This window comes from Heloderma suspectum, chromosome 3, assembly GCF_057233095.1.
Source record: "Heloderma suspectum isolate Gila_16-S chromosome 3, 16-S_ref, whole genome shotgun sequence".
Taxonomy (NCBI): domain Eukaryota; kingdom Metazoa; phylum Chordata; class Lepidosauria; order Squamata; family Helodermatidae; genus Heloderma; species Heloderma suspectum.
In genome coordinates, this window is record NC_139460.1 from 249546482 (window position 1) to 249567046 (window position 20565).

Sequence of the window (20565 nt, forward strand, 5' to 3'; positions counted from 1 at the left end):
TTTCTATCATAGTTTTTGACAGCATCCACAGCTTGTAAAAAGTTAATCCCTTGGAGTGCTGCTAATGAGAGAGAAGCTATACAAAAAAAACCCCTGTGTGTCAACAGGTGTGTCTATGCTTCAACCTGTTTTTTGTGGAGGTGATGACAGCTGAATCTGTTGTTCGCAGTAGATGGGTCAGAGTCTGTGTTAGCACACAGCTAACCATTAATCGGGCCCTTTTTTTGCCAAGTTACACAACTGTTTGGTTGAGCGATTCTGTTATGGGGAGCACATTATTTATACATGTTGGAATGGGAATGATGCTTTGTTTTGATGTGTGCTACCCCAAGAAGGGAATTTGGAATAGAACAAGCACTTAATGATCTGCAATAGACAGAGGATGAAAGAAGACTTAAGTAGATGAGCTGGTAGTTTGGAGAGCACAGCCAGCTCTCACATGATCTTAGGGAAATGTTGCATATTTTGGTTAGAAGATCAGCAATTTCATATTTGAGTTCTTTAAGAATTCTAGGATGGATACCATCTGGGCCCGGTGATTTATTTACTTTCAATTTGTCGATAAGGTTGAGAACGTCATCTTTTGTCATCACTATTTGCCTCAGTTCCTCAGACCCCCTTTCTGAAAACAACAGTTCAGGCACAGGTATCTGTCCTATATCTTCTGCAGTGAAGACCAATGAGAAAAAATCATTCAGGTTCTCTGCAATCTCCTTGTCCTTCTTTAGCACTCCTTTAACTCAACTGTCATCCAACGTTCCAACCGCCTCCCTAGTTAGTTTCCTGCTTCTGATATATTTAAAAAATTATTTATTGTTGGCCTTGATGTTGTTAGCAATATGCTCCTCAAAATGCTTTTTTGCATTTCTTATTGGCTGCTTGTATCGCCTTTGGCAAGCTTGTACTCCTTTTTGTTTTCCTCATTTGGGCAAGACTTCCATTTTCTGAAGGAAGCCTTCTTTTCTCTAATAGCTTCCTTGACACTTCTTGTTAACTATGCCAGTGACCTCTTGGACTTGGTGCTACCTTTCATAACCTGTTGCATATATTCTAACCAAGCTTCTATTATTGTGGTTTTGATTAACCACCAAGCATTTGGATTTAATCCTCTTGACTCCCCCTTTTGACCTCCTTTTTACCAGTTCACTCATTTTAGAGAAGTTTCCTCTTTTCAAGTCAAATGTGACTATATTGGTCTTCCTATGCAATTTTCCATTTAAATATAATATATTTGGATTTATTAAATCTGATAGCACTGTGGTCACTGTTTCCAACATTTTCAACAACATTTACATCTTGTACTAGGTCCTGAGTGACACCACGTAGAATTAAATCCAGGGTTGCTTCCCCTGTGATCGGTTCCATGACCAACTGTTCTAGGGCACAATAATTTAGGGCATCAAGAAATGTAACTTTTTTGTCATGGCAGGAACATGCATTTATCCAGTCAGTGTGGAGGTATTTGAAGTCACCCATTATTACAACACTACCAGAATAGAGGGAAATAGATGAGGATGACTCTAGACACCTGCTTCTGTTCCAGCTGAACTCACCCTGCCCCAGGGCTATCTTCCACTAACTTTCCTGAGCAAAGTATCCTGATGATTTTTGCTTAAATTTGTTAATATTGTTTATTGTGTTTTTATTATTTTTATGTTACTTGTAAGCCACCTTGGTAGGATTTGTAAGTCACCTTGGTAGCACCTTGGACGGCATACAAATAATTGCAATAAATCAATAATAAACGTAGGAAGCTGTCTTATACCAAACCAGACTCTTTGTCCATCTTGCTCAATGCTATATATCCTGACTACAGAGGCAATTCAGGGTCTTAGGCAAAGGTCTTTCCCACCAGCTGCTACCATCATTGGATGGTATCCATGACATCAATAATGATGAGTACTAATTCACCTCCACTTACAAACACCATGCAAAATTTGGCATTTAAAATTTTATGTATAACCTGAGGTTTGCAGAAGTACAAGGTAACTTTGGGGGAGGGAATCCCTAAGAGATACCACCCCCCAAACAGCCCCATGAGGACTCAATTGCCACAGAATGGTGAATGACCGAAAAGAGGGGGAAATCCTGAAAAATGGGTGGAAGGGAAATAGAATAGAATGGTGGAAAAGGCAGCACTTACCTCTGATTGTGGCTTACATCAAGATGTTAGTTGCCTTTCCCTTCTCCTCCCTCCAATGTTCTGTCTATCAAGGGCAAAGTCAGCAGGTGCCATTTGAAACCTCTCTGGCTATCCAAACATCTTCTGACCTTCTGTTTCACACACACAATTTTGATTGCTAGCATAATATAAATCTTGTTGCACAAAGTAGTGTGGCATGCACTAGTGCATAAACAGGCAGAAGCGCAACGAAGTTCCATCTCTCTCATCTCTTCCCTGGGAAGCATAGATAAGGTGGAATGGGACCCAGGCTAAACACACACACGCACGCACAGGCACTGCTCCTTCCATGTTTTCACATCTCTCCCATATCGTTATTCGTGCAGGATTCTGCTGAAAGAGAGATTCAGAAGTGTTCATAGGAATTAACTTCAACTATTTCTTTGGCAATAAAACAGTGGAGGCCTAGAGATCCTTGACCACAATCAGCCACCTTCACAGTAACAGGCAACAACAAGAAGGGATTCTTCTTCCCACACTGTCTTGAAGAGACAGGGGGCCCCTCCTATGACTATTAACTCTTCATTCACCAATGACATTTCATGCACTTTACCACAGATCCTTACAAGTATTATCACTGGCATTGTACTAATACAACAGCCCTGCAGTATTTCCAACTTACGGAATGGTTCTGAAACACATACACACACATCATTAGCTAGGTACATGTGCGTAAATGAATAGATATGTCCTTCTATATTGCAAAAAGCTAACTTCTGAGAAAGTTGCACAGAATTCCAGCGTACCCTTTTCTTTTCCCTCCCTGTCTCCTCTTGATCAATAATCTATTTGTCAGGCAGAATGATTCTCTCAGCCTTCAAAATTGCCTCACTCTTGTCTCAGTTGGCAGTTTCCTGCTACGCCTCCCCCACTGTCAGAGTGCCTCTGGGATTTTTCTTCTTCAAACACTGGAGTACAGGCAGCATCCCAACTTCAGAGTGAAACTGAGCATACCCAACATAACTTCACCAGCAGTTGCTGCCATAGCTTTCATGAAGCAGAAAAACCTTAATAACTTTTGAAGCACTGCTCAGAACTTCACCAAACCAATGGAAGGTACATCTCCTCAACAAACCCGAATAAAGGACCTCAGTGATTTTGACCAAGATTGGAAAGTAATATATGATATGCTGAGCCATAGTTTGGAGTAAAGAGAACAAATGTATCCATTTTCAGCACTTCTTAACTTATTGTACCTGTGGCAATATTTATTGGATCACTTTGAAATTTTGCACAATTGTAGACATCATGGTAGATAATGGATGCCAAGTTTCACATTATTAGCTAAATTGGTGTCATTTTTATATGCAGTAGCATTTTGAGGTTTATAATAGTGCTGTACCAAAAATTTTGACCTATTTTCCCCCCGACCATTAGAGGGCAGGTGCAGGATGTGTATGTTAGGGTTGAAAAGTAGGTATGGCGGAGAATTCCGCCACAGACTCCAATGAGTTCTTTAGAATCCAGCCCCCTGGAGTCCATGGCGGAATGGAACACTTATCTCTGCCTCCCCGCGGAATCTTCTTCGGCCGGATCCTCCAGCTCCGTATTGCCAGCGATACAGCCGCCATGCTGGCTGAAGGGGACTGACTGCGGATGCAAATGGCGTCCTGGACGCCATTTGCATCTGCAGTCAGTCAAGTCCCCTTCAGCCAGCAATACAGCATGGCGGCCATATCGCTGGCGCTTTGGAGCTGGCTGGCGGCTCTGCGGAATCACCGTGGGGCAGAGCCTGCTGAAGAGGATTCCAGGGGGAGGAACAGATCGCCTCCCCTCTGCAGGCGGATTCCCCACGGACCGGCAGGTAGGGAATCCGCCCATCCCTATGAAAAGAAATCACATTTGAAAACTGTGGGAAAGGTGTGAGAATTTTCTGAGAAATTCTGAGGGTATGGGGCTTCAGCACTTACTTTACTGTTATGAGGTGGTTGAGAGGTATGTGTTTGCATTTTTTTCTTTTTACAGTCTGCATGCTGTATGCCCTGCACTTCCAAAGGCTCTTCTCTTCCCTCTTGGGCAGGGAGATGGCTGCTGCTTCCCTCCTGAGCAGGCAGAAAATGCTGCAGCCACGAGTATACAATGCGGCAAGCAGGAACTGGACTTTTCTAAAGTTTTAAGAGCATTAGAAAAGGCTTGTTCCTGCGCGCAGCAGTGGAGGCAGAGGCTTTCAGCCCTGCAGTATGTGCTGGAATGGCCGTATGACTACACAACATTAGCCATCCAGCAACTGCTGTTGTGCTTACCTGAAAGCCTGTTGTGAAGAGACTCTCAGTGCGGCAAGGGAGTGAGCGAGGCAGAGGGCAATTTAAAAGTAAAAACAAATAGGGAGAAGGCTCCTCAGCCATCTCATTCACTGAATATGGTAAAAAGGTATGGAACTCTAGTCTCCCCACCCCTCATTAGACTTTTCTTCGAAGTTTTGCCCCTTTCTCAAAGGGGCAGAAAAAACAATATCTTTTTCACAGGAAGGGAAGCATTTTGCAAAAGTAGGAGACAGGATTTGGCACAGCATTAGTTTATAATGGGGGAACCTTGTTATTTGAGACTTGCTTTATCTAAAAATGGCACTGCCATTCCCCTTTAATAAAAATGGAAATCTCATTGTCTAGATAGGCACAATGTGATGTATATGCAGCTGCCCTAGAAAACAGTCTGGAAACTTCCCAAAATATGGGAGCTACGGTACTGACTGGAACAGGGTGTTAGGACCATAATACATCAGTAGTATGCCAATTTCACTGGTGCCCAGTTCATTTATGGGCCCAATTCAAGATGTTGGTGTGAACTTATACAGCCAGTCACAGCTTGGGGTCACAGTATCTGAAGGAACACCTCTTTCCATATGTTCCTACCTGTGCCCTCAGATCATCAACTGAGGACATACTCCCACATACTGAGATTCAACAGGTGGCTACTCACGAGCAGGCCTTTTCAGTGGTTGCCTCCAAATTGTGGCATGCCCTCCCCAGAGCAGTCTACCTGGCAGCTATTTTGTTGACTTTTTGGCACCAGATGAAGACTTTTTTTATTCTCCCAGGAAATTTGTTTTGCTGCTGCTACTGCTTGTTTAATTTTTAATGTTATGTTTAAGCTGGGTTTTAAAATGGCCCTTTCCCATGTTTTAGCTGCTTTGACATTTATCTCACCATTTAAAATTAGTTTAAATTATTGTTGTTGCTGCTTTTAAAACCCTTTAAATGTGTTTTATTCTTGGTTTTATTGTGTTTATTTTTATTATGTATGTTACTTTGAGAGCTTCAGCTATAAGGCGACTCATAAATTGAATGGAAAAAATAGGTCACTTCCTAGCTGATACTGGGAAGCTATTTTAAAATGTTCCCCGAGATAAAAGTGAGATCTGCTCATAGAGATCAGTGGAGAAATGTTAATATAGCTGGGATTGGGGACAAGTATGTCATTGTACACTGCCCCCAAGCCAAAACGGAGAGGGGAACCTCCACACGGAGAAAAAACAAAAACAGGCTAATGAGGATTGAGCATGCTCAGTGGGTAACAGATTTTCGACATACTGTTCAGGGAGGGGGAAGGAAAACTGAGGGGAGGGGGAATGGAACTGACTGGCTGGAAGCCCTGAACAGAAGCCCTCCACAACACAAAGTTTTGTTGCGCAGGCCTACTTTTTATTAGTCGGAAACACAGCTAAACTTTGCTGTAAATACATTTCCCTAGTAATCTTTGAGAAACTACGATTCCCATGAATGCATCTAAGAATGTTAGAATGGAACATATGTAGGCTATTCTGTAATCATTCACTCTGGGAAATTGCAAAGAATTCTGCCAATTTGTCTGAAATTATTATACCCTGGAGGTTTTGCTCCATGTCATGTTTTGAAGCCTGAGCCACCAATTCTTTTTCACTGTGTGTGGCCAGAATCCCAAGAACACAGCACTGCTTGTTGATATTGCCTGTGCACTGTTTAGGTTTAGGCTTATAATTCTACTTGCCGCTTTAATTTATTTTGTTTTGCTGCAGGACTCTGAGACTGAAGATGGACACGACAGCAGAACTGAATGGCAGGAGGTTATATGCCTATGGAATTGGATGAAGGAAGTAGATACAGTATAGTTGTAGGATATAAGGACTGCGATTGGGAGATTTCCTAGGTACTGATAAGCACTCCAGTTAAAGATGCACTGCTAATTTAAAACATGCATTCCTTAGACTGGAATAGATGGTTGAAATTACCCAGTTCTGAACTATACAAAGCTGGGGCCAATCTAAATGGAAACACTTTGTGAAGTGATTTGGTCAAAATCTGCATTTCCACAGAAACGAATTAGCTCTTTCCACGGTACACGCAGTGCTGTATTCCTCCCCTTTTGTGGAGCAAACAGCAGCTGAAGCCGCATTAGTTGGGGTGGGCGAGCAGAAATGAACATCATCAATTGCATAGGTGTGGGGCAGCCAGTGAGCACAGGATTGCTCCCCCTTCCTTCCTCCCTCGTGTGTTCAACAAAGTGCAATGGAGGACTTGCTTACGAGTAGACATTCATGACAAACTCCACATACACACACATTTATGAGGGGGGAAGGCAGGCAGGCAGCCGCTGCCACCCAATGTCTGAGCAGAATGACCAGGAGTGCAAGAGGCACTGAGAGCAGAGAGCACGGAGCCGGCGAGGAGGGAGAGCGACTAGCACATTGTCTTTGATGTATATTAGCTGCCCAATCAACAGGTTCTCCCCTCTCCCACATGGGCTCAATGAAGTGCTTCTGAGTATACATTCATGAAAATTATCTGCCCTGGCATCCACCCTTGCTTAGCTATGCAGCTTCAAATCAACAGGTGTCCACTGTTTCGTAGCTGTACTCCTTCGTAGCTGCACAGTTTCAAAACAGCAGGGCTGGCTTCCTTCCTCGCTCCTGTGCTCAATCAATATTTAAAGTGAGAGGCAGCTAATGAGCCCACGTTTGCAACAGTGCAATTTCAGAGCAGTAGGGCTGCTCCTCTACTCAGCAAAGTGGGATTGAAGGCCATGAGTTACTTCTGGGTAGACATGTTTACCCCCCCCTGCTCTCCCCACGCCCCCACTCTTCGCAACTTTCCCTTCCACCAATCAGCACCGCTTCCACCAACCCACGAAGCCAGCTGAGGTCACACAGATTTCCGAATGGCATTGAAGCTGCTGTGATGGGAAACTCCAATACAAAACGGGTTTGAAAAAAAACTGGATTTAGGGCAAGAAACACCGGACTAGCTACGGAGAGCAACATCTGACACGATCGATTTGCAGGTGGAGTAGAACCGGAGTAAAAGCCTCATGTAGATGGGCCCCTGGTCAAGCTACCCTGGCCTTTGACAGGATGCATGTGTTTCAGTGCTCTCTGATGCCATCAGATATTTGCAGTGGTGACTCTAAAAAAACTATTGTGAGAGAGTGGGTACAGAAAAGGCAAAGCATATTATTGGAGGGGTAAGTTGTATGAGTTAAGCGGTAAAACAGACAACATGCTTGTTTGCTCTTGGACGTCTGCTGCTAACCGTGCTCTTTCAATGAAGTGCTTCTGAGTATACATTCATGAAAATTATCTGCCCTGGCATCCACCCAGCAGTGGAAAAAAATAGTTTGCCAATGCCTGATCTCTGTGCTTGATTGGCCATCTATCCCAGCATAGATAGATGTTATAACATCCAGAGTTGCTGCTGAATTCTGTTGAGAAAAGATTCAAATCAGGTTTCTGAGTTATATCATGAATGGAATTGTGGCCAATATTGTGGTGCAGTGTTTTACCAGAACAGGCATCCTGATGAGCTGGTGGCATGCCCTCCAACATCTGACAGGTGAATGTTGGGACATGTTTAGAACAGCATTGTTTAAAACACTCCAAGGATCACTGTCTGATCCTTCAGTGTCCACACACTGTTACACATTGCTGAAGACTGTTTTAATTTACTCTCCAATAGTCTGTCCTCCATTTATTTAGAAGCCATGATTATGATTGTTCTTTGGGTAAAGATACTAGAAAAAAGCATAATTATCCTACAATATGCAGCAGTTCAACAGTAGCAGCTGCTGTGTATGAAATGGCAAGCTATGCACTGCATGCTGGCGTAACATTCATGCCACTATGCACATCTGTACAAGACACAAGATGCATAAGGAATGCCTTCCAGAACCCACTAAGACTGTCATATAGAAACTGGGCAGGGTTTTCTTTGCACATTATCCAGCTCTCAAACTTGAGTAAATGAATTATTTAGCAAATCTAATGACCTGGGAGCCTGATGACCTGGGAGCCCTGGAAATGACACATTTTATGCTTCAGAAACCTGACCAGTATAGACTTTAATAACTCAGATTCAACCATGCATACAGCAAAAATCCTCCCCAGTTCCTTCTCCCAGGCTGTCCTCTGTCCTGCCCATTCCATATCAATCCTGGGATGGGCTCACCTGTGAAAAAAATATTTTAAACAATGGCATTCTGGAATACTGGCTAAGATCAAGGAATGGATCAGGAAACACAAAGATACTTCTCACAATTTTGTCCATCTCTACCAAAGTCAAAGGAGCAATCCCTTGGAAAGGCCTTTGCCTAAATCATTGCAAAGCCATCACCGATTAGAGAAGATCAGCCTTCTCCAATCTGGATCTCTACAAATGGGCATGACTGCAATTCCTACCATCTTCAGCCAGCTTGGGGAAGGCTGGAGCAAGCAGTACTGAACTGGATGAGCCAATCATTTGATTCAACAAAAGGCAGCTCTGTATAACCAACGATTTTGGCTCCTTTCAGTCTGTTAATCCCTATAATGATTATATGTACATGGTGACTCATTCACCAGAAACACAGTCTGCTTCAATAGTGTGAGCTGTGAGAAATTATACTAATCTGTGCACAACTCACCATTTATTCTTGCAATAACCACTCGATATGAGTAATTTGCCATGCATGTACTCAGCCTGTTCAGAAAAGAAGACAGCTAAGGAAAAAAGTCCAAAAATGGTCATGTCAGTTGTACCTCTGGCTATACACAGTGAGGCAAAGTTTTCATTTCTGCCAAATGATGAGTTTTTTAGTTTGTTAATCTCCACCGCCACTGCCACCCCCCCTCCCAAGCTCAATAGATAATAGTGCACTCAGCCACTAGAGGACACTAAAGTACAAGGCTACATGAGCTGAAAGTTGAACTTTTAAAAAATATCTTTAACTACTCCGAGGATGGGGAACTGACCTGCAATCTGATATGAATTATTCTTTTGCTGCAGTTATATCTTCAGTTTAAGAAAATGGAAAAGAACCAAGTATTGATATATTCACTGCTATATTTCAACTTCCAAGAATTAGTTTGGAAAAAAAATACTAGCATTTCCTTCTCTCTATACAACTCTCCATGTAAAATGAGTTTGTACTAAAACATTTGATGACTGGAATTATTTTACAAATGACAATCAGTAACATTTATTTGAAATGTACTTTTATGAAACCAACACAAGGTTGGATCCAGACTTAGAGTTGCATAGAGTGGACCCTTTGAATCTTGTCTGAGCTCGGAAGCTAAGCAGGGTCAGCCCTGGTTAGTACTTGGATGGACTGCCTGGGAATAAGGCTTCTTGCATTGAGCAGGGAGTTGGACTCGATGGTCTTATAGGCCCCTTCCAACCCTATGATTCAATAGGACCAGTTAGTCATGACTGATGTAATCCTTATTGATTTCAATGAGTCTACTCTAAGCATGACTAAGTTTGGATCCAACGTACACAGCATACAGTGGTCACCTAACTTAGGTTTTATGTAGTGACCAGTGCCATTGGGTTTACCATCAGCTATTTCCCCAATAATTATAGACACATTATAGCTGCATATTTTTAAATATGCATAAATCTATTAAATAAAGTAACAAAAATAAATTTAATGCATATTTTAGAGTGAAGAATTAGAACTGGTTAGATAGATAAATAGATTTAGATATATAGATACACACAGTTATCAGTTTAACAGAAGTTTCACTACAACATGGTTATCATAGAATTCCTACTAAAATAAAGGGAGATGAAAAGCATAATTACTAAAGAAAATGTACATTAAGAAGACAATTTTAATAGAGTAAGAATTAGCACCCATGTAAGTTAAAATAAAGTAATGGCCAAGGGATAATGCAAAATCTGCACAATGTAACAGGAATGTCAAAGCTAGCCCTGAACTGGATGTGATAAAACATCACCTGAAACTCTCCCAGCGATAACCTCTACAAGAGCAAAGAATAATGATTTGGTGATATGTCTCTTTTTATAGCAATTCTTTTGTACCTTGTGCAAGTTGGTTGCCTTTCCATATTATTATATTTAAGCATTTGCTTTTCTTTGTTTTCTTGGGAAATCATTGAAAAAGGATTTTAAGATCCCTAAAGGATTCCAAGGAGTGGAAGAAAAGAAAATACAAGGAAATTATCATGATCAGAAGTACTTATGGTACCAAATAGTAGAGATTTGGGGGCACCTTGGAGTTAGGGGATTTTCATCAATGAGACTCTTTCCATGACTGTGAGAGTGAACGTAAACAGCACATTCAATTTTTAAAATGGCTGTCTTCCATTTCCTATATTGCGCTAATAAAATTTACAAGAAATGTAGCCCTGACTAAGCAGTGTTTATAGCATCATTTGTAAAATTCCCTCTGGCCTGAAAAAATGATTTCTGTTATACCTATTGGGGGTGTAAATCTTGAACAAGAACAATAGAACATTTCCTACTTTTGTTAAAACACGCAAAAAGAATTAATACTTAAATACTGCGGCCAAACTGCACAAAACAGGAGTGATCCATGATCACAACTTATGCCCTCAGAAAGCCCCTTGACACAGCCCCCTAGTCCTCATGCCTAGCAGCCCAATCCCATCTATGTCACTTCTGAGTAGATAGAAGTGAGTTCAATGGTACAGGTAAGTGTGCAGAGGATTGCAGTCTAACTTCATGCAGTTGTACTATAGCAATCTCCTCTTGTCTCCTTCTGTCCAATCATAGACTGTAAACTCCTTGGAGTAGGGAGGGACCTATCCTCTTGTACTCTGTAAAGTGCCATACACATTGATGGCACTACATACATAATCTATTTTTAAAAGCTTGTTTTTAATTAAAAGCAGCCACAGGGGGTTCTAATTTGAAGCAGGGATGCTGGGAGATGGGAAATATAACCCTTCCCCTCCTCCCACATCATTTACCCAATCTAAATTCTCCCATTAAACTGCTATGAGAGAAAATACAGCTAGTATTTTTCCTCCACTGAAGTGCTAATGGTGCTTTAGTTCAATAAAACAGTGGGTGGGTGGTGGGATAGGAAGCTGCTGCTCCCATCCCATTTGGACCCTCCCTCCATGACTGCTTAAAGAAGTAAAACCACAGAAGATCAAGTTGTGGGTCTGTCTCCTGTGTCCCATGTTAGTTGTGTCATGGAATATTGAGTAATTTATGAGTTTGTGTTAATTTAATACAAGTAAAGAAAAATGTTTGATTGAGGTACATCCAAATTGTATTCAGTTCAGTTCTCCAACACAGAAACAAAGGGCTGTATCCAATGGTGTCTGGAAGGGAACTGCTGGTGGAACAGATTTCCTCTCCCCCCCTGCAGCACCTTGTGTATGTCCCAAATCTGCTCCGGAGGGTTGGAGAATCTCCAGAGCAGATTTGGGGCATGTGGGGACTGCTGGGGGAAGAACAGGAGACAGGGAAATCCCAATGTGAGAGCAGATGTCCTGTTGGGCGAGTGGACTTCCACTAGTGTAAGGGATGGATCCAACCCTCACATACCTTTAGTTCCTAAAATACCCATGACACAGATATCATTATCAACTTGAATATTCGCTTTGAATAGGTGATGCGTTCTTCATAAAAGATTACTAGAATCAATATGCAATACCTATAGCCAGTGTTGGGCCGAAAATTTCTCACATCTTTTTCAACCATTCTCATTCAATTTGATAGTGAAGAAATTGTTTTTGAACAGACATTCAGCAGTGAAGAACATTTCAGAGAACTTCTCATGGGTTGGGTTTGGGTTTCTTGTGCTTACCTTAGTTAGGAGGTGGCCAAGGAGTATGTGTGAGTCCTATTTTACATTGTACAATCCTCTCTCTGGCAGCCTGTAACTTCCTCTACTTCCCACACTTCAATTAGAGCCCAGGGGAAGGCAACAGGAGAGGTTTCCACCCCTAGGGCTTTTTCAGATCAGGAAGTGCAGGCAGGCATCCTGGGAGGCTGCAGAGCAATGGAGAGATACAAAGAAAACTCACACTCAGCCCCCTCGGCCCCCTCACAGTGATTAAGTAAGCTCAAAAACATTACAAAAATAAATTATAAAACACCCTGATAATGAGGCAGAATGATGCAAGCCTCCTTCACGGGGGAAGAAAATGTTCAGGAAAGTGGAGAACAAATTTTGGCACAGCACTAACCTGGTCACTGCCCTCTGCACACCTGAACTGTGGTGGATGCAAAATGGAGGCTGGCCTGCCAGCACAGTTGATGCTGTTGCCACTTGCAGAGGCAGCACAACCTCCCCCAACCCCCGGCAAAAAAACCCTTATGAAAAAAGAAATAAGATGTACTACAATTCCTACCGATGGTGAGCCCTACATATGAGACAGTGTTAATTTCTCCTCCCCCTGGAGAAATTTGGTCAAATGGTCTCTCTGCCCACATGTAGGGTGGAGAATTTCAAAAGGCCATTTGCACACAACTCTACTTATAACGAAGGCCGCATTCCTATGTGATCCTCCCTGGGTACTTGTAACCCTCTGAAATTGGAGGTTTACAAATATCTTATGCAAAGCCCGCCACTCTGCACTTAAGCTAGACAGGCAATTTCACCCATCTAGCAGAGGCTTTGGGGACAGGAAGGAAATGAGGCTGGGTCAGCCATAGGATTCTTCATATGGCCCGATGGCCCCGTCTCTTCCCCTCTCCGCCCCCAGGAATGCCCCCTCCGTACTCCATTTCCAAGCATGGAGAGAACTGCACCAGCTACAAGGGGGAGGAGGCAGGGAGTGTGATTTCTGGGTTCTGAGGTTGGAGCCCTGTTTCTGACCTTGGAGCCTAGAAACTGAACAATCCTATGTCCCTCCAGATACTGTCTGGGGCATGGGGCCATAGGATTTCTCCCTATATGAATTCCCCTTGTAGTCATTATGCAGGGACAATTTCAATTAAAGTAACTTCAGCTGTAATCCTGTGTATGTCTACCCAGACGTTAGTCCCATTTAGTTCAATGAGACATATTCCCTCCTAGGATTACAGCCTTAGAACCATGGAATGAAATTAATGTTGGCTATTCTATACATTCCCATTCTGAGAAATTGGATAGGATGTTGCTATTCATTTGTCTTCTTATTGTACGCTAGCATTTTTCTTTTGTATTATATTTTGAATCCCAAATGGCTAATTTTTCTTTTCTCTCTGTGTGGCCAGCATCCAAAGAAAAGAATGCTGCCTGGTGCCTTTGCGTTTTGATTTATAATCAAATTTACATATTTTGGCTCTCTCCCCCTACATTTGTATTCGGGACATTTAGATGATAGTTCTCATATTTTGTATTAGCTTACAAATAATGTTGCACAATTACTTATGTATTAATTTCTTTATTTTATATGATTTTTAGGCTTTCTTAAAGGGTAGAACCTTCTCAAGGCAGCATATTATTGCCATACACATATAGCCCTTTTAAATTTGAAATTAATTCATGAAAGAACTCTTAGAGGCAAATCATCCTTATTCCCATTTTATAGATAAGGAACGGAGGTACAGTGACTGGGTATACAGCCTGACATCTTAGTTATCTGTACTAATGTGGGAGTGGGGGATTCCACTGGCACTCAGGTATTCAGCAGCAGTGATGAATACAGTGATGAAATGTTTGGGAACCAGCCATGTTTGGTATTGCTTAGGAGCTTCCTACTCTGATATTACACTAAACTAAATACCTATCCCACGAACAAGGAGTGTATAGCTGTGTGCTCTAAACCCAGATTTTGCAGGTTCACGGCTATTTTTGTGACCATACCCAGGACTTAATTGGATGTAATCTACACTGAATGTCAGAATCTAGCCCATGAAATGTGGTAAATAGTAAAGAGAATAGTGCACCTGCTGAGCAAGCACAAAGTCCTTTCCTCTCACCAGCAAATTGTCACATCCTGCTCTCACACATCTGGGATTAGGGATAAGGCTTCCAAATCAGAGTGTTATTTTTCTAGCTGGTTTGAGCTCTGGCATTTCCTTCTTAGAAATGAACTACGGGGCACGTTTGCTCTCCACTGATGTCTGCACTTCTTCTCCTTCTTCCTACTAATGTTTTTTTTAAAACTTTTCTTCTTTTTCCAAATTACAAATATAGGAAAACAAAACAAAAACAAAGGTCTGTCTTAAAACCTGATGGAATTTCTTCTGCTCCTAAAGGAAAATGAAACATTGAGTAAGACAATGATCTTCCTTTACATCATCTTTCTCCCTCCTTGGTGACTGAATTATTTACCAAACACTCAGTAAGTACCAGTTTTAAATCATCCCAATATCTAGCGAGGAAGGCAGGGAACTTTTGAAATATTCCCTCCTCCAATCCAAATCATATCCCTGCCAGACAACAACATTCTTGACAGCAGTATGCATTCACCCACCCGCACTTGCTTTTTTGCACCACTGGGAAATTTATGGACCAATATTCCTCCCATCGGGAACAAGTATCAAAACAGTAGTGCTTTGGACACAGGGTCCTTTTAGAAAGAAGCCTTTCACATTCCCAGGGAAGTTTTTTTTCTCTCTCACTCATTCTTCAGCTTTTCTTTTCCTCCTCCTCAACTGTCGTCCTACACAGCTCCTACTTCATGCCCTTTAATATTACAATAGTTAGTCATCTAGTCCAGAAGCAAAAGAAGCTGCAGAAGAGTTCACTTTCTGCTCAAGCTTTTCCAGAGGAGAGGCGGCACCCTTGCTTTTCAGGCCAGGGGGCTGCTGCATTCGGGCTGCTTTGCTTATGTATGGCTCATATGCAGCAGCAACGTAATTTGTACATCTGTATTGCTCCACCATGCAATGAATATGAACTTGAGCACGCTCCGGGAGAGAGCGCAGGACAGGAAGGCCTGGCGTGCTATGGTCCATGGGGTCACGAAGAGTCGGACACGACTGAACGACTGAACAACAACAACAAATTGCTCCACCACTGATATGGATGGAATTGATGGAATTTCAAGTAATTGTATATTTATTACAAACTGTGAAATTATCCAGTGGGGGGTGCCGATGCTGCATTTAGCTTGCTTCCTGTTTAGGATTTTGAGCTAGTTAGGCAGAACTATAACATTTGGGCTAGTTTCTTCCAGTTCCTTCTTTTTAATGGTGTAGCCTGGATACAGGGGTTTCAGTGGGGCTATTTCTCCTCCATCACTAACATGTGCCATTTTGGATACATGATCTCTTTTTCCCCTGAAGCAAAAATATGATAGGCTGTTTTGTTTGACAAAGGAACTCCAGTTGGCTCAAGACTGTCTGGTCCTGTTGAAGGACAACTGCCTTTGCCATACCACAGCATTTGCTTTCAAACACACCAGAGCCACAGTTCTTGAACCACTTCTTTCACACTAGCCTGTTCAGTGGAGTATCTAACTCAAGAACTCCTGCATTTAAGATTCTTTAAGCAAGTAAGTATGAGATATAGAAGCCACATTACAAGATAAAAGTACCCTATGTAGGGATGCCAACTAACCACTTTATTTGACCAGAGTATTTTTTGTTTTGGTTCATCTTTGGTGTTAGCCTTGATGCAGTAGTAATCACCGCTCTATAAGATAAAAAGTCTTGTAAGAAGTGACTATTCACGACATAAATATGAACAGAAACATAAGTATTCAAGAATTAAACAGCCACATCTCTGGAAATTACAATTTGAACTTAAACTGCCTCTTTTTCTATATTACCACCTCAAACGTATTCATAATGTTGAGGTAGGGTTTTTCTTAAGTTAGGTACAGATTCCTGATGAAACTGTCCTTTGAAATAAAACTTCAGTGTTGGATGTGAACTCATTTGCATAGGTCCACAAGAGTTGTACTTAAAAAAAAAATAAAAGTGATATCTTGCCTGGTTAACAATTCATTGCAAAAGGATTTCGTAAATCATCATAACATACACACAGTTCTAGGTGCAGATTTTCTATCTATCTAAAACATGCACATCAAAAAATACCAGGTGAATCACAGTCACCATTAAGCCACATCCAAAAAGATATTGTGGATTTAAAATACTCAAATTAATCTTTCAAAAAAAATCAAAGGCTTTTCTAAGCAGAAAGGTTTGCGTTAATATAAAAAGTAAGGATACACAAGTAGAGTTCCTTGAGCAGCATGTTCTACAGAGCGGTTCTCAAACTCCCCCCGCCCCCCCACTGCTCAGATCAATTGACAATTGCTGAGGGTCTTGGTGGACTGGTTAATAAACTTTAGGTAAACTACATATGTAACTCATATTTTAATAATTGCAGCCTTGTCTTTCTAATGGATGTGCCCCTTTTTGTGAGCAAAGTTCTGTGAAGTTGGGTGTAAAGTTGGTCAGCTTTAGCCTCAGGTCAGGCTCTGAAAAATTTACCTTTAACTGGTAATTTTTTAGAAATAAATTTGTAGGCTGCAGAATTAAGGATGTTGGAGAAATCCCTAATGTAATCAAATGAGTTTGGATTTCTATGAATCTGACTCATGGATTCCATAGCAGACCAGCTTTTCCAGGGTTGCACAGATTCCACAAACTTGTGGAACATTTTTTTTAACTTTCTAGAATTTTACACAAATTTAGTCATAGAAAAATATGTAAAATGAAAAAACTCCATCCAAAAATGCACATTTTCCCCATAGGCTAAAGCATGAAAATGTGCATTGGGGGTTTGCACATTTGTGCAGGTGTGAATTTGTGCAAATGTGAATTTGCACAGATTTGGGGAGTTGGAAAAAATCCAGTTCCATCAATGAGCAGAAGACGGAATGAAAGGCACCTGACAATCCATGAAATACAGACAGAATGTATTTTATAAAATCTATACATTTATTTATTTATTACATTTCTATACCGCCCAATAGCTGAACCACCAATATGGTGATTTGCACCTCTATGCACAATCATCATATTGTCATGCCCTCTTGGAAGGACTCCTCTTCAGAGAACGACCTGAAGATCCCCAAGCCAAATATCGCAGAGGATCTGCCTGTGTCAAGGGACCTCGAGGCAGGACAGAGACATCCTTCCCCCTCAGGGGAGACAACCATCAAGATGTAGTTAGCCGCCTCTCAGACTCAGAGGAAGAAGCCCAGCATCCACCTAGCCCCAGGGAGCACAGGCTCCTAAATGCTCAGGCTCAGCTGGCTGCCACACAGAGAAGTGACTCCCCGAGGAATAAGGACTCCTCATGAATAATGGCGTATTCATTCTTCTACTTTTGAGTAGGCCATTCTTCAGGTGGCTCTGATTGCTTGAACCTGTGCTCTGGCTGGGGCTCTGAAAGCTCAGGTTTAAAAGCCTTCAGTCCTAGGCATAGAGTGCTGGGATGATATCTTTGTCCTAGCTGCCTGCTTTGTATTTCTCCAACAGCCACTCTGGAAGCCTTTGTGGCTGAGTAGTGGGATAAAAATTCTTTAAACAAACCAACAAACCACCTGGCTCTTCTCTGGAACTCATCTAGTCCAGCATTCTGTTCACACAGTGGCCAATCAGCTGCCCACGGGAAACCTACAAGCAGGACACAAGTGCAACAGCACCCTCCCACCCATGTTCCCCAGCAACTGGTGTGCATAGGCATACTCCCTCTGATACTGGAGGTAGCACATAGCCATCAGGAGTTATAGCCATTGATAGCCTTCTCCTCCATGAATTTGTTTAACCACCTTTTAAAGCCATCCAAAGTTGTAGTCATCACTACATCTTGTGGTAGCTAGGGATGATGCCAGAGTCTGAAAATGGGGTGGAGTCTGATGGACACCCCCCCCTGGGGCCAAGTCCCTGGACCCCACTCACCGAGCCCTGGGGTGCTGATGGACCCAACCGCCAAGTGCCATGGAGCTTGGCGAGGAGCTGGGAGTGCTGCAGCACCCCGGCGCTCTCACCCTGATGTCCTCAGGAGTAGGCCAGGGCGAGATAGATGGGGGCTGGCTGCACCAGGACCCGTCCTGCCTCCACTGGCTATCAAGGGCTCCCTTAACAGCCAGCATGGGGAGGAAGGGCTTTGGTGGGACTCCAGCACTCTTGCCCTGGCCTCCTCCAGCATGGAATTTGCCTTTTTCACAGCAGTCACACACTGCATTGACATTTTCATCGAGCTGTCCACCACAACTCCAAGGTCTCTTTCTTGGTCAGTCACTCCCTGTGTTTTGACTTTCGACTGCTTACTGATCTCGCGTTTGGTATCGACCCTGAGTAACTCCCCCGAGCTCTGATCTAACACTACTGTGAGGAGGACACTTCCTATGAAAATCACAGGCCTTTGGCCAGGGCCAGGTTAACCTCTTTGATAAACCTGTCCCTCCATCATAAGAAAAAACAAGTCAACTGCTGGGCCAAGTACAGATATTCTCAACAGTTCTGCCACCTTTCTGTGGACCACCTGACTGCTCACAGACCACAGTTTGAGAATCTCTGTTCTATAGGTTAGGTAACCATTGTAAAGGGACTGTTTTGTCCATCCATCCCTTTATTAATCATCTCCCCCTTGCAACTACAGACTTTGACCAGAGCTTCCCTGGAAGATCTCAAAGAGGGTTCATTTAGGAAAAGGTGCTCTGTGATTTACTTGCTTTGGTTCACAGGTTTGGCCGCACAATGTTTTACTTTCTTACTCCTATGACACACTTTCAGAAGTTGGCATCAAGTGAACGCTTCTGCTTCTAAAATAAAATAGGCTATATTTGCAAAAATGCACATAAGATTTTACACTGTATATTATTCCTGTAGTCAAACCCTCCTGCTCCAATGTCACTTTCTCTATAATTGGTTATTTATTGTGGAATATCAGTCATCATCCATCATGCAGGGAGAATGGATGTCACTACATTCATTCATGGACAACCATCCTTTAACTTCCCGGAATATGTCAGGTTAACATTCCATGTTAACACTTTCAGACTTTCTCCTATCAACTCCACTGGGGTATAAATGAGAGAGGAAGAGTGGAAAATGAAAGAGCAAGGATCACTCTTTACTACAGAGATGGTGATGAAGTTAGCAGCACCACTTCCTTCTTCCCAGTACTGGAGGCCTGCTCAACATTGCAGACCAGCTGTGTAACCTTTTAGACAGCTTTGACTGTAAAACACAAGTCTGCATTTGCCATACAAAAATGCTTCATTCCCAACAGTCGAATAAAAGGATTTGCTAAAAAAGAAAGGGCATCAAAAGTCTCTGCTTTGTGCTCTGAATTCTTTCTTCCTTCCTTCATTTTTTACAGCTTCTTCCTTTTAATATGTTGAAAAAGGAGTTGGGGGGAACACTAAAAAAAAGTGTTTCCCCATAAAATATCACACACAGTATTGAAACACCTTATCTACAAGGAGGTCCTGGTGGCAACAGCAGATTCAATAGAGAAGAAAATCAATACAGCCCACAGAGATTAAAAAGGTACGGGAAAGGCTTAAGAAAAAAGGTGACAATTAATGTTAGTTGTGCATATAATATATGAAAACAAATCCAGGCAGCATTAGTGTCTACAGCCAGATTTATCAGATAGGTAATGCTTTCATCTCAACTTGAAAATGGACGTTTTACTAGATTGTATCCCATCAGGAGGCACCATACCAAAAAAAGAAAAAAAAAGAAAAAAAAGCAGCCTGAATGGCTTTCCTATTCCTTTTATCGGAAATAAATACATACTGGGAAAATTCAGCTAGCTCCACCTCAGATGGGAAAGCTGAGACTGGGGTTCAGTTTTATTAGCTAAAGGAGAGCCCATATGCCTTACGCAGGAAGACTTTTTATCAGCTAATGAAACTCTGGTACTTAATTTATGGAGGTAGTTGGTCTCTGCTTGTCTTGGCGGGGTGGGTAAGCACTTTGATGACATTAGAGCTGGAAAGCAACCTATTTTTTACATATTTGACACCATATCTCGTGTGTGTGATTGATTGATATATATATATATATATATATATATATATATATATATATTACTATGTTTTATTTTATTGTGTTTGGGTAAATAGACCTTTCCAGGATCAAAAGGAAATATGATTGAAAATTATTGAAAACTTTAAATACTGTCTAAAATATATGTATGTCTAATTCTTTTATTTGGGTGTGTGGGTGGGTAGCTAAGTAATTTCGAGCTGAAAATGGCTGTTCAACTGGAAAACTTATGTATGGCTTTTCATTCAGCTAGCAGCATTGAAAATATGA

At 41.9% G+C, this 20565-nt stretch overlaps 1 long non-coding RNA gene across 1 annotated transcript in view; it reads left to right on the top strand.

Moving 5' to 3' along the window:
• LOC146351017 (uncharacterized) overlaps positions 1-19550 on the top strand; it is a 37954-nt gene extending 18404 nt beyond the window's left edge. Inside the window, exons 2-4 of the long non-coding RNA XR_014789490.1 lie at positions 6177-6307; positions 14534-14681; positions 19299-19550. This is a non-coding gene — a long non-coding RNA (uncharacterized LOC146351017). The remainder of the gene's footprint in view (positions 1-6176; positions 6308-14533; positions 14682-19298) is intronic.
• Positions 19551-20565: the final 1015 nt, after the last annotated feature.